The sequence below is a fragment of the Panulirus ornatus genome, chromosome 7 (genome assembly GCF_036320965.1).
Source record: "Panulirus ornatus isolate Po-2019 chromosome 7, ASM3632096v1, whole genome shotgun sequence".
Taxonomy (NCBI): Eukaryota; Metazoa; Arthropoda; class Malacostraca; order Decapoda; family Palinuridae; genus Panulirus; species Panulirus ornatus.
In genome coordinates this window covers 4,727,250-4,741,975 of record NC_092230.1, presented here as the reverse complement: position 1 = coordinate 4,741,975, position 14,726 = coordinate 4,727,250, and the positions used below count along the sequence as shown (strand labels likewise).

Sequence of the window (14,726 nt, the reverse complement as noted above, 5' to 3'; positions counted from 1 at the left end):
ATCTACTATGTAAGTTTCATTCCCCACTTTGGACCTTCCGCTGTTACCTCCCATGGTCACTCTTCCCCATTGGACACAAGTACTCTGTTTAGTATCTTGTCAAGAGCCTTGGTGAAAACCTAGTCTAAACTTAATGGTTTTTAACCACCTCTGATTGTGTTCTCTTGCTGACTTAACATATCATTCAACGCCCAACCATCAACTTGTAACCCAAAGAAGTCTCATTAGTTCCTGTATCTATTCCTTCCCAATCTACTTCCTTGTAGTCAAAATTCCCAACAAATAGTAGTCTATTTTTTCTTTGAAACAAACTTTTTAACTCCTCCAAGGAATCACTTGTAATTTACTGATACTCTTTTCTCTCCAAATCCTAGTGTGTGGACAAGTTGATGTATTTCTTTGCTGGAAATAAGTGTTTACAGAGTCAGCTGTTTGATTTTCCAGGTAGAAAAACCATTTATGAAAATCTACAGATTGTTATGACAAAGGTAAGGTATGGTTTTAAAACATCTGAAGAGTTTGTATGATGTCTTATTAAAATGAGAAATATACTCTGCATAATATTAGTTATCATAGTGAAATTCCGCCAGCAATATACATTCTTCACTTAAGTTTTTAATCTGATAAAGTATGCATGGTACTAAATCACTTTTCTGCCTTGAAGTGTAAATTGGCAAAGTAGTCTGTAACGCAGACCTTCTTGAGGTCCATCTGGGTATGTGATTTAAGTGTACTGCTTTATCCAAATTATATCCAAGTAGAATGTTGAGGTCACTTTCATCTGGAAGGTGTGAATTTCTCTCTTTACATATGAGAACAGCACAGGCCATGAGTATTTGACAGACTTTTTTGGCTTGACCCTGACTTCTCCATGCAAAACATGCCATCTTCGTTTCAGCTGACCAATCCCCCTTTCCACAATACACCTAGTTTTCCTGTGTGCCCTGTAATACAAGAAACGTATTATACACAAATCTGAGTTTGGATTTACATCTAGGCTAATAATCTAGCTTTTCTCATAATCCAGAAATCTCCTTTTGCACCCTGGATTAGATTAGGCCAATTTTGGATTGTGGAAGAAGTTGCAAGGGATATGAAACGAAGCCTGTTTCTTCTATAACCTATGTGGATATGTACATAATGCTGATATTTTGTTTCACGTAAACAACCAGCAAAGCGTTTTATGTTATAAGCTGTCTGAGCACCATCTTCAGGTCGTAGGTAAGGGGTCAAAAGCTAACGCTTACAAGGGTAACCACTACCACCAATAAGATGACAATTTGTTGGTACATGATGGCTTTCAAATATTCTCAGGCCACTTTGTTGAAGAATTCTCGAATCATGTGTTGATCCTGGCCAGTTTGCAACGATGTTAATTATTTTGTACTTGCATCAAAAACTGTGTTAATACTATGGTAATTTTTCCTACTTACATAATGTCCTTAATTCACTGAAGATGCCACTGTTCTTCTATGATTGCCATCTATAGCACCCACAACAGGAAAGCCCGCAATTTGCATAAATTAATCTTGTTTGTATCTCATAATTTGCATAAATTAATCTTGCTTTGTTTGTATCTCATTAATATCTGTGGGAAACAATGAAACGCCGGACAATGTCTGGGGAGCTTAGAGCTTGCAAAGTCTGTGCAATAACCCTACTTACAGTAGGTTGTGTTGGTCCAGAATCATCACCACTGCACAGCTGCATTTTGTCCAGTAACGAGATAACGTAAGGTTATTATCAATTTCAGTTCTGGCGATATAGCCATGTTCCTTGCTGTAGGACTTCCTATCTTATTTCTCACTAAATCTGTGACAAACTGTATTCCTGCGAGATCAAGTCGATATCTTTTGATAAGTTCCGCATCATCAAACACACTCAGAACATCATTACAGGCCCTAAAAGTTTTAGTTGAACAAGTCTCTCTTGTCGTACAGCCATATTTGCATTGCTAAGCAAATTCTTAACTGCTTAGGAGTCCTCCCGAGGTTTCTTAAACTTGTCGTCTACTTAGCAAATACTTAAGCGTAAGGAGCTTTCAGAAACATGCTTAGCAAATTCTTAAAGTTAAGTAAAATTCTTTGGGGTTAAGCATTCCAAGTTTTCTGCATACGGCCCTAGGACTCTATGGCTGTAAGAAATGGAGATATTCACATCTCCATTTTGGTATACTATATAAACTTGATTTTGATATATAGAAGTGAATATACAAGATTGGGTTTGAATGTTGAAAATGTGTATTGGGCCACCTAATTGGGAACAAATAAGATGTATTTACTTCCATCATGATCCACCCCAACTATAAATTTGTAGATGCGATGTTTGAAGTGTCTTTAACGATCTTCCTTTGCGCCTGTACGGTCTATGCTCAGTGGCTGGTCATAGATCATTGGCCTCGGTAGTGTGTGGCGTGTAAAGACTGTTGACAGACACCAGTGGCGGCTACCACACCCTCCACAAACACCTGTAACGGTTCGAAAAGTGAAAATAGTTTGCTCAAGATGGGGACGGCCCGGTCCACGCCTGGCTGAGCATGTAGTACAGGAACGGACCGGCCGCGCGCTCACCTCCCGACAACAGCATCTTCTAAAATTCTTCGTCATTGTCCATTTTGATAATTACTCAGCGGGATATGAGTTACACTGCCATGATTGTTTTATATGATCATTTGGTTGAGAATCGAAGAGCGATGGAGAGGTTAAGAGACACGATCCACGTCGTTAGGAGAAAGTATAGCCCTTGGCAAGTTTGAAAGCTGGGTAGCCTGGTGAGAAAATCATCTGGGGTAAAGGATGTGTGGGGTGAATTGTCCTCAGGGGGTTTGGGTGGGGTGGCCACTGTGTAGTGGGGCTGGGATACCCACTGTGTGGTTGGGGCTGGTATGGCCACTGTGTGGTAGGGCTGGGATAGCCACTGCGTGGTGGTGTGGGCACTATATAGTTCGGCCTACTGAATTAGGGTTGGGATGGCCACTACTTATTGGGGCTGGGATGTTGGGGATGGTGCTTCTCGGGTGATAGAGAGGGACTGAGAGAATGGGTGCGGAAACACAAAGGAACAGTACTCCATTGAGCAAATACACAGGAATGAGTTGGTACATGTTGGGCAAAGATGGGCAGGAGCCCTGCAGTGTAGGTGTAGGAGGTGAGGCAGGAACCTGTGAGGTGCGTGGTGCCAAGTCTTCATAGAGCTTATATCGGAAGGAAACGAGGTGTGTGCCGCTCTCCTGAATTATTGGAAGGCTGCTATCTGTGCGGAAGCTGCTGTAAGACTCGTAGTTCAACCTATTTCTTGAGATGAACGGTGGCGATGTCCTACGCGAGTCGTGCTGGTGATGGCCGTGGGAGATGGAGGCCACAGAGACCTGTCAGTGAGGTGAAAGACAGGAGGAGTCACATGGTGGAGTGCTACTGGTGCGAGTGGGCATCCCAAGTGCTCATAGAGTCTAAGGGTCACTTGGCCACGACTTCAGGCACCGGAGCGGTGCACTTGCCTGTCTGTGGCAAGTCGATGACTGACTCGCCTTCGTTGACGTACGGGTATATAAGAGCCAGTCAGGTCAGGTCACGTAGGCGGCCGCTGGTGGTTTTTATAAGCCTGTGTGTTAGCTGGCGTGACGAGAGCAAGGGTTGACGTGAGGGAGGGGGGAATCCAAGATCGCTGATAGAATGGAGAGGATTAGAAGGCGAGGCTACTGTCGTTAAAAGTTGCAGGCTCTGACTTTACTTTTTTATGTTGGTGACCCCTGGTGAGGCCAGTGGGCTGCCAAGTTCATTACTGCTGATTCCCATAGGGATGAAGAGGTCACACATCATAGCTTAAAGTGTGAGTCGCCTGATGGAAGTAAGGAGACATTGGTATAATATTGCTTCACAGGAAAGAGACATAATGGTTTTATGTCCAGCTGTGCTTCCTCACTTAGCTCTTACAAGATTTTGTCAAAATACAAGGCTAGCGCGTAAGGCTCACTGCAGGGAAATCTTGGGTTATGAGGAACACGTAAGTTATGTTTGATCAAGAGGTATGTGTGATTACTATTTGTGTGTTACGGGGAGAGAGTTTTACAGTTGTGTTGCCCCGTCTCTTACATTTGTATATGTGTACCGTGTTTATATTCCTGTGTATTTATACGTATATAGGATATTGTATGCTTGTAACCTGAAAACCAGCAACCCACGTATAGGGAAGGGAAAAAAAAGTTCCCGATACACAAACGGGTCGATGGTTGCCTACCTCGTACGAAAGAATCTTTTTATTCACATGATTTTAACAGATTTGGTTTGCCTGTGTGTGTGTATACGCAGATCAGATAAATCACTAACAGCATAGGGTGAAAGGGATATATATGTATATATATAGGGGTAGGTGGAGGCAAGTGTAGAGCACACACTGGGTACAGGTGGGTCCAAGTGGGTACGAGTGTTGCACCTCGCACAATTGTGCCCGGGGTTGATCAGGGGTCTACACCAGCCATTTACTAAAATTTCCTTTGAAACGTTAATGTAAATGTCCCTCAGATGTTTCTCATTTCTCCAGGCATCTCAGTGAATACAGTACTTTCGTATATGCTTGTCTGATAACGTCTTGGAAATTATCACTTATATTATTCCTCGCTTCAAGATAGGCTTTTATGGTCATATGTCTCATGCCTTCTGTCTGCTGCCATGCATATATTGTCATGCTGTACACATTTTCCTACATATTTGTAGGCTATACATATTTGGTTCTGTCAACCTCTCGTGATAATTATTGAATAAAATTCTATCAATATTTTGAAATCATCTCTAGATAGGTTTGTTTAACTGTTGGCCAAACAATGCTGCAATATTTAACCTTATGTCTAATATACAGGTTCAACATTTTGATCACTAGTGTTTTATATCTCGTTGTGAAAGTTCTCATTACCTTACCATTGATTATTTGGCTGGAGAACACTATAGTATTATTAAGTTTATATTATCATTATGAATTCTTGATTTTTATATACGTTCACTCCTTGATTTTTATATACGTTCACTCCTAGATCTTTGATAATGTCTCCAGATTCAGTTTTTTCTGTGTTGGACTTGTTAAGGATTTTATTCCATTTTGTGAACAGTACTTCCCTGTCACTCGCAATCCACTGTATTGTGTCATGGTAGAAATTTGAATGGTATAGTCCTCTAACATCTTCCACTACAGGTTTATGATTGTCGTCTAGATTAAGTCTAAAGTGTTGCTGTTTCTTGTTGGTTTCATTAGGACTTGAATTAAATCAAATGTCACAAATATTTGTTAAGTTTTTTGGTTGTTCTCTTCCATCTGCCCTAACATTATTTGATATCTTAGATATACATACGCGTCCAAAATCTACTCCTTTATTTCCTCATGGGATAAAACTGAATTTATAGTTTCCCGACCACAATAATATTGGCTCCAGTTTATCTATGCCTCACCAGTTCATCAGAATCACAGTAAATTCTTGCACTCTGGTCTTAAGGGGTTTGTATGTCGCTGTATTTATTGTGTTAATTGGCTGGTATGTTTACCGTTAGTCCCATGAGTATGTCCAGTCTAGGCCTGGTAGACGGATCGAAAGGTTTTTGTTAAATGGACGCTTGTAATTCCCTTCTTACAGTGCATAAGAGTGCAAAGAGTTTGCCTCTTCCCCTCAACCAGCCGTTATAATATTTCTTTGCAATTTGGGCCATGTGAACTGAATAATTCTTGGTGTAGTGATAGGCTACAAGGTACGTATAGAGGCTACTTGGTATTACATCAGTCTATCTAAATTTACTTCCACCGTTTTCATACTTTTTTTTTCGTCTTTTCAGTTGCAGGTGATGATATAGCTTTCTTACGAAGAAAGTGTTTGAATCATCCAGATTCTTTCTGCTATATTTGTGGAGATTACTTATTCCTGAAACAGAGAAAATCCATTTCTGATTTTGTGAAAAGGGGCATACTGAAGCTATTTCAAAATACAACTAGGCGACCTAGGTAAGACATGGGCTCCACACATTGCTTGTAAGACTTGTGTTGGGTATCAGCGGTAGTGGACTAATGACAAGAGGAAATGTCTGAAGTTTGGCATGCCAGTGGTCTGGAGAGAACAGAGGAACCACTGTAATGGCTGTTATTTCTGTCTGGTTAACATAGAGGGTAATGATGGACGTCATGGGAGTACATAGACGTATCCTGACCTAGACATGGCAAAACGACCTGTTGCACACTCAGAATACCTGTCCCATCATTTACTCATCTGGAAGAGCTCCCTGAAGAAGATGAATCTTCTACTGCTGTAGACAGTAGTCGTGGGCAAAGTAACAGTGATTTTGAAGGCACCTCATCAGTAACAGAAGTTTTTACTTAGCCGGAGCTCAAATGACCTCATTAAGGAGCTAAGTCGAGATCTCAAAGAGATCAGCAGAATTGTTGGCGTCTATCAGAAAAGAACGTACTGCAAACGGGAACTAGAATCACTTACTAGAGCAATAGAGAAATGGATTTACTGCCCACCTTTTCGGAGGAAAATGATTTCGTTTCTTTACCCAGATGTTCAAGGCTTGCTGATGAAAATGGGTATATCAAAATATGTACCAAGTGAGTGGCGGTTATTCATAGATAGTTCTAAGCGAAGCTTAAAATGTGTGCTTCTACACAATGGTAACAGATATGGATCAATCTCACTTGGTTCTAAGCTAACTGAACAGCAGGAAACAATCGCCCTAGTCTTACAGAAGATATCATACCACCATCATCAATGGCTAATCTGTGTGGATCTTAAGATGGTGACTTTTCTCCTGGGCCAGCAAAGTGGATCCACTAATTATTCCTGCTTTATGCTCTGGGATAGTAAAGCTGAGGATGAGCACTGGGTGAAAAACAATGACCTCTGAGAGAAAACATGTTGGTTGGAGAAAAGAATGTAATCGCAGAACTCTTGGTTGACAGAGATGAGGTCATTTTACCACCACTGCACATCATACTAGGTTTAATTAAACAGTTTGTGAAGGCTTTGAGCAAAGAAGGACACTCTGCTTTGACTATATATGCAGAAAATGTCCAGCGCTGAGCATGGAGAAGCTAAAGACCGGTATCTTCGACGGGTCGCAAATCATGGAACTCATGAATTACCCACATTTCCAAGATTCAGTGAACAATGCTGAGGCAGATGCATGGTCCACGTTCACTATGATTGTGAGGAATTTTCTTGGGAACCATAAAGTATATATTTACTCTGAACTAGTGGAGAACCTGCTCTCTTCTTTCCGTCAACTTGCTGTAAAAATGAGCATCAAAGTGCATTACCTCGACACCCACTTGCATCGTTTGCCAGACAACCTTGATGACCTATGTGAGGAACAGAGTGAACCATTCCACCTAGATTTAAGAACCATAGAAGGAAGATATATGGGATATTGGGATACCCATATGATGGCGGATCACCTGCTGGACATTCAACGTAATTGTCCTGGGTCAGCTCACCGTAAGAAGTCTTTGAAGCGAAGCTTTCATGAGATGTCCGAGTAAATGAACATTGTATCATTGATAACTTTCTATGCCTGTTTCACCATTATCTGATTCCATGGATGTAATTTAATCGTAAATAAACAAGTTCTACTTGTATGAAGCCATTTTATTTATCAGAAAGGCAACAATTTTGATTTGTAGTCATCAATGCTTGTATGTATAGCAATTAGGGGTATATGTCGATAACCAGAGCTGATAAAGAAAAACTGATGGCATATTTAGATTCAACGACCAAAATTTACCTAAAATTACGTATAATATCTCAGACACCTAAATTGTGTGTTCCCCTGTTATTAAATTATCTGTGATATTGATGAATATTATATTTATCGGGTAGTAACCTTCATGATAGAGTAATGTATTGCACAGTAGTAGATGACTATTTATTGTTAAATTTCCATATTGACCTTTGAAGTGTACGTCTTTTTTTAATACCTACTTGACATGTAGTGGTACCATCTTTGATTGTGCTTTATACACTACTTTTCCTCCAAAATTATATATTTGATATTAGTTTTCAGATCTGTTGTCTTCAATAATAGCCGTATGTTAGTAATCGTCATATTAGCTAACTAGCTCTTAGCTTAGGGTACATGAAATACATGGGACTAAATTTACAGGACAGGAAATGATAAAGTTGGATGGCTAATTTAAGAATAGTTTCGTGATTTTGGCAATCACAATACATATACAGAAATATCACATAGAGTATGGGTAAAGTGAACATAGATAGACAGAAGGGTGATAGACTGGACTGAGATGTCACAGGGACCGTTATTGTAAGTATAAACATTACGGTATATTAGGATTTGTTCAAAAGTCAAGAGTCCTAATGGAGTTTTAGAGCACTTTAGATTTATGGTGGATGATATATACAAAATATAGTGTGATACTGACTATTTCCCTAACGTTTTTCTCTTTTCGACTAAAAGTTTATATAGTAGATTCTTTGTCTCAGCTTTTTTGTCTGTCAATCGGTAATTCTCCCATGATTCTTCTCATATTTTCTTTATAAGGATACTGTAATATATATTACTTTGTCTGCTCTTCCTTGTATTCTGGCCACCACGGTAATATATGTTGTAAATCTTCCAGTTTAGCTCCACACCCGTTGCATTTTGTATCCCCATCTTTAAACACTATTTTCTAAAGATTACAAATTTTGTCCTAGACTTTTATAGATATGTGGATGATGGTCTATTATCGTATATTCTCTCCTTTTTGATGTCTCTTCCATGGTCCACACATTATCAGATTTGTCTTTCCATATTTTCGCACCATTTCTTTGTATCCCATACTTTCACTTTACGTCACATTCTTCCTTTGACTTTTTTTTAACCTTCCATATTCTATTCTTTTTTTTTTCTATGTGGTACTTGGTTGTTTCTATTCCTTTTTTTTTTTTTTGGTAGGACTTGATCTTTCTTTTCCTTCTTTTTCTTTTTTTCTTTAGCCCATGGTCTTTTCCATCCATTGCTCCGCCCCACACTGTTTGAATTTCTTCCGTTACTTTTATATCAGTTTATTTCAATATGTCTTCTGTAATTCAGGCTTCCATATTTTTTTTTTTTTTTTGCTTCTCTGGCATATTTCTTAGGTGCCCAAGTATCTGTTCCAGTCCTCCATGACCCCGTCTTCTAGCTTCTGCAATTGAAACTGCAAGTCAGGGGATAAAAACACTTTAGTAATTTAGTTAGGCATATTTCCAGTAATATTGTTTCTAGTACCATTAATTTCAGTGAATTAAAATAAGCTTCTCTAAGGAAAAAGACTTTAACTTACAAGGGATCAATATATTTCTCACTTGTTTTGCGTTCGTTTTCCTAGTGGAGTCGCCATTTTCCTTGGAGTCAATCGTTTAAGTGTAAGTTCAAGAAGGTGACCTTTAAATCTCTCTGCAGGTAATATGGCACACTATTTCCTAGGTAGCAATAAATCTAAGAGAACACAGTTTCATTCAGATATGTGTAACAAGTCATCATAAGAATTGGGGAAGAAATATAGAAGGAAAACTTCAGTTTGACTGATCAGTTTGCCATTGTTGGATGCTGTAAGAAAACAACACTGCTGTAGTGTGTTTGATCTTTGTGCTTTGAATGGTAGAATAAATGAAGTGAAGATTGTAGGAATTGAGGTTTCCCCCGTCCATTGTCCGGAAGTAAACCCCTGGCATGTGACTGAACATTAATATTTATGACCAAAATAACGTGATTGTCACCGGCGTCAGACAAGAGATTTATATATCCAGAAGCTGGTTAATGGTTTGCTCGCCCTGGCTAGAAGTGGATAAGTGCCTGTGAACGGACGTACATTTCTCGGAAAGATATTTATTTTCATGCTGAATGAACAACAGGCCAGACTCATTTGCTGGTGAGCACGGTAGGGAAACTAAGGTTGGCTTGCTTCACCGGAACTTTCAGAAATATTTACCCTCTCCTCGTGTTAGTTTATTAATCAGTTCTGGGTAAATGGATCATTTTGGATGTCTACTTAGGAACCGGGGTATTGGGTGGGGTTAATGAGAAAGAGTAATAATTTGCGATTGAAATGAAGGTGAGAAGCATTCAGAAGGCGTCAAAAACAGTGTCATCTACACCAACCCTAACCTAACCCAATCTAAAAATTGTTGGATGGCCGAACCGGTAATGATGCCCAATTTTGTGATGCTAGAAGTAAGAAAATTGTCTCTGGGGGAAAAACTTACATATTTTACGGGTGCATAACCTCTACCCCAATTCTGATGTATGCGAACACCACAAAGTAGGGAGGGCCTTGAAGATCAGGGAAAATGTGGGATTAGATTATGGATGTAACGAGTTAGTATTGTGTCAGTTTAGCTACGCATTGTTATTAGCTTCGGGAAGTGACTGTTGTTGGTAGATTTCAAGAATACAGATGTGCATTGTCTGTTTGATTGAATTTAATGAAATTATTACCAATCCAATTTTTTGACTGTGTGGAGTTGATATAGAGTGGAATTTTAGGTGTAGCACTTCCATCAGTTTTCAGTTTTCTAAAAGTGGGCAGGGCTGTGAAGTATAGGGAAATTATGGGGTAAAGATATTCAAAATAAACAGTTGAGAATTTTAGATAAAGCAGTCAAAACTTTCTTCATTCTAGCAAATAGTAAATGAAAAGTAAAGACACTTATGGCATCCTGCAGATGATTGATAAAGAACATTCACCTGACGTTTGGTGTCTATAAAGCTTTATTCCTTTCGTATATTGATATAAATTGATCGAAGGGGTAATACAATAAGAAATTTGCCTGTAGAGAGTAGAAATGCTATTTTCCTTTATTATCTTTACATTTGGCAGAATTCTGCCATGTTTAGTAATTTGTCAGTCCAAGTGAATCCAAGTATTGCATAGGTGCTGAGTGGGTTCAGACGTTGGTAGATTCAGGGATTAACTTTATGCTTGTGAGATCTTGCTTGGGTGGGGGTGATTCCCATATTTCTGAAGACATCTGAACTCTGTGGCGATCTTCCAAACGAAGATCAGATTAGTGAAGTACATGTTTTGATAAAATTATTTCACAAATGATATAACACAAGACATTTGAAGTGTTCAGATAGGCAGCCTATCTGTGTTTTTAACTCTATAGGTATTTTATTTATTTCTAATTCCTCATTTTCCTTTTTGACCCAGTTAGTAACAGTTTTGATATTGAGATTGGTTTTAAGAGTGAAAAAGGAGAATTCTACAATCTTAAATCACACTCACGGGCAGAAATGAATCTGTGAGGGTAGAACACAAATCATGTGTTTATAAATTTTGTTTGTATTCTTGAATTTTCCCATTTATATTTAGGGTGTATTATACTTTGTTTTTTGCCTACTTGTTTGCTTACCATCTTTGTTCTAGTTAGTGGTGAAGTTGGTGTAAGATAGCTGGGGGCATTAAACTTGCAATGCCGCTTTTGGTATCCCTTCATGGGGAGATTTCCTGACTTTCACATATGATCTCTGTGGATCTTTTATCTATGCCATGTTTTTGTCGTAGAGTGGAACTTGAAAAGTAACTCGGGTCATGTCCCATTTATGTACAATCTTGAATGCTTCATTCAGGTCACATCCTAGATGTCTCATCTCTGATGTCACAAGATTGGTCTTTGTCAGCTTTTCCTTGAAACTTTTTTTCTGTAAGTCACCTTGTCATTTTTATAAGCCTCCTTTAGGCATTTTCTTTATTATTCATGTCTCCCAAATTGAGTGGATGCCATTCCTTTCCACAGTATTCTGAATGTTGATGAACAAGAGACTTAGGGACTTTATTAACTTATATCTACCTGTCCTCAAATTTTCTCATACTGTCCAACACTTTTTTTTCCCTTACAGTACTGACAGTATGTATTTTAACACCAAGGTACTTTTGTCTGTCAGCTCTTGAAAATTCCACTTTGCCTAGTACATATGTATTTCTGTTATTCCCTTGCCTTATGTGAACATTTGCCTGTATGCACACTGAAGAGTATCATCGTCTTTACACCATGGGTACGGCTTGCTGTAAGTCTTGTTGCAAGATATTTATGTTGTTGTGTAGCTACCTTTCCAAAATTTATGGTGTCTCCAAATTTAGATATTTGTACCACAGTACCATTATTGGTATTTGTATATTTGTATGTAGCACAAATATAGTGGTCCTGAGACCAAACCTTGAAGCATACCACTTTTTTACCTTCAGTCAGTATGGCTTCTCCCCCTTATTACTATTCTGCTTCCCATTTTTCACCCACAGTTGTATCAACCTGTGATACTGACTTGTATCACGAGCCCATAGACTCTCTTGATCAGGCATACATGGACTGTTCTGAAGATCTTGTAAGAGTCCAGATGTATTACACGTACAGGGTAGCATTCATCAGCATAGTTTGTCATCCTTTGCCAAAACTCAAGAGATTTATGAGGCATGATCCCCATTTGAGAACCCATGTTGGTATTCCATAATTAGCCTGATATCTGAAGATTCCTCATTCTGGAATCCTTAATCAATAGTTGCATAATTTCAAAATTCATGAAAATAAACTATTTGGTGAATAATTATGAACCAGACTTGTATAACCTTTCTTAAATCTTCTTTTCTTTCATATTTGTTTGCTGTTTACCACATTAGCAAGGTAGCACCAGGAACAAAGAAGAGCTTCATTCGCTCACCTCCATTCTCTAGTTTTCTTGTGTAATGCACTGAAACCACAGCCCCCTATCCACAACCCACAAACTTTTCCATGTATTCCCCAAGCTGCTTCACATGCCATGTTAAGTCAGTTGACTGCACATAGGCTCCCTGTACATCACATCACTCCAGTTCACTCTATCTCATGCTTTTCTTCCACCGTTCTGTATGTTCAAGGCCTCAGTAACTCAAAATCCTTCCACTCCATTCTTCCATTTCCAATATGGTTTTCCCCCTTTCTCCTTGACCCCTATACTTCTGATGCATGATAAACTCTTTTAACATCTCACTCATTCTCATCATGGTGAAATGTTTTCCGCACGCCAGTCTTGCGAAGAATCTCTAGTACAAATGTTTTTCCTGAAAATATCATTCAGTAGTACTGTTCCTCACAGTCTCATGAGAATGGCTGGGTAGACTGCATTATTTCTTGGGTATTTTTCAGGCTTCATTTCTTTCATTTACTTTCATTGCTTGAATACATTTAAGTTTGTCTTAAGAAATAAATCACATCTAGGTTTAGGCAAGGGGTGTCTCATAACCAGGTGATGTTGCTAGGGAAGGTATTGAAGTAGCCTTTTGTGTGGCATAACTGCCTGACTGGGAATTTTAAGACCCAGCATCATTGGTAATATAGTGATCATACTATTGTTGTAGTTTTGCACATCATTTTCTTGTACTTTTGTAGTATTGTCATGCTCTATTTATATTTATTATACTTTGTCGCTGTCTCCCGCGTCTACGAGGTATCGCAAGGATACAGACAAAAGAATGGCCCAACCGACCCGCATACACGTGTATATACATACATGTTCTGTTAGAAGTAAAACATGTTTATCTCTATCACAAAAGTGTGCATTTTGGATTTAAGGTATGCATCTCAAGGGTCACTCTTATAACTTGCCATTTCCTGTAATTTGTAACCCCATTCTTAAATTTCAATGCAGGGTTTCCCTTTGAAATTTTGCTGGCTTGTGAATGAGTAGTTTTATTTATATTAATAGATGTTATGTATAGTGCTAGATTACAGGAACTGGTCTGAAAAATGTAAAATGCTACTGCTTCAAGGAGGTAACCCACTCCACCATGGGAAAAATTCCATGGGAGATCCGTGCTCTGGTATAAGTTGTAGTTTGGAATCCGTGCCCTATAGTTAATGAAGCCTCATATGTATTTTAAGAAAGGCTACAGAAACTATGTACTTCAGGAGTTTCATGGATTTGGGTGCCTTATGACTTTTGTAGCTATTTTAAGTGGGACTAAAACTGCTGTTTCACAGGCAGTTCACCATTACTTTTGTGACCACTTACCTGGGCCCTTTGGAAATTAAGGCCAAAATGTGACATTTACAGTTATATAATGGAACATATGAGGAGTATTTTCAAGATAATACATATTTACTCTGTTACAGTAGACTCCCAATAAAATGGCACCCTCATCGACCTGATAATGTCAATTAAACAAGTTTTCCAAATATGAGAGAGGATTGGAACTTACAGTAGGGAAATACTGAAAAATGATGCGAGATGCTGTATGTAAAACAGAGTAAGAGAATTGTGTATTGCCTTAATTGAAAATGTATGGGAGCTCCTTGATTAATGTATTACATGCATTTCTAAAAAGTGCACTAAAATAAAGACTTATTCAGACTTTCCCGAAGGATATTTCAGGTCCATTTTTTTTCATGTATGTTCCATGCATTGCTTGAATACATTTAAGATTGTCTTAAGAAATATATCACATCACATTTATCGATAGGACATTATTACTTTAATATCATATAAACATGTCCAGTTTCAAGTGAACACTGGAAGAGTGAAGAGAGCTCAGGAGGACCATGCCATTGCAATTTGTTAAAATAAAATCCAAGGAAATGCTATGGCATGAGAAATGGGGGTGTTTCTGTAAAAGTGGCAAAGATGGTTTAAAAAATGGTAATTTTTTTGTAAAATTGAAAGGTTGTAAAAATGGTTTGGAAGCTGTATTCCCCCTTCTTTAATATTTAATATTTAATATTTTACTCGAAGAAAATTTGG

The 14,726-nt window shown here is 38.6% G+C and overlaps 1 protein-coding gene and 1 pseudogene across 12 annotated transcripts in view; one reads left to right on the top strand and one right to left on the bottom strand.

Annotated features, from left to right (window-relative positions):
- The window catches only part of Prp39 (pre-mRNA processing factor 39), a 126,081-nt gene that overhangs the window by 52,852 nt on the left and 58,503 nt on the right, over positions 1-14,726 (top strand). For 2 of the 12 annotated variants that reach the window (XM_071663180.1, XM_071663179.1), the window contains exon 1: positions 9,244-9,379. The exons of 9 other annotated variants lie outside the window; for them this stretch is intronic. The gene's annotated coding sequence lies outside the window, so the exon portion shown is untranslated. Of the gene's footprint in view, positions 1-9,243; positions 9,417-14,726 lie in introns of those variants that run through there. One more of the 12 variants, XM_071663177.1, reaches the window with a different exon arrangement.
- LOC139749352 (putative nuclease HARBI1) lies at positions 371-1,520 on the bottom strand (annotated as a pseudogene).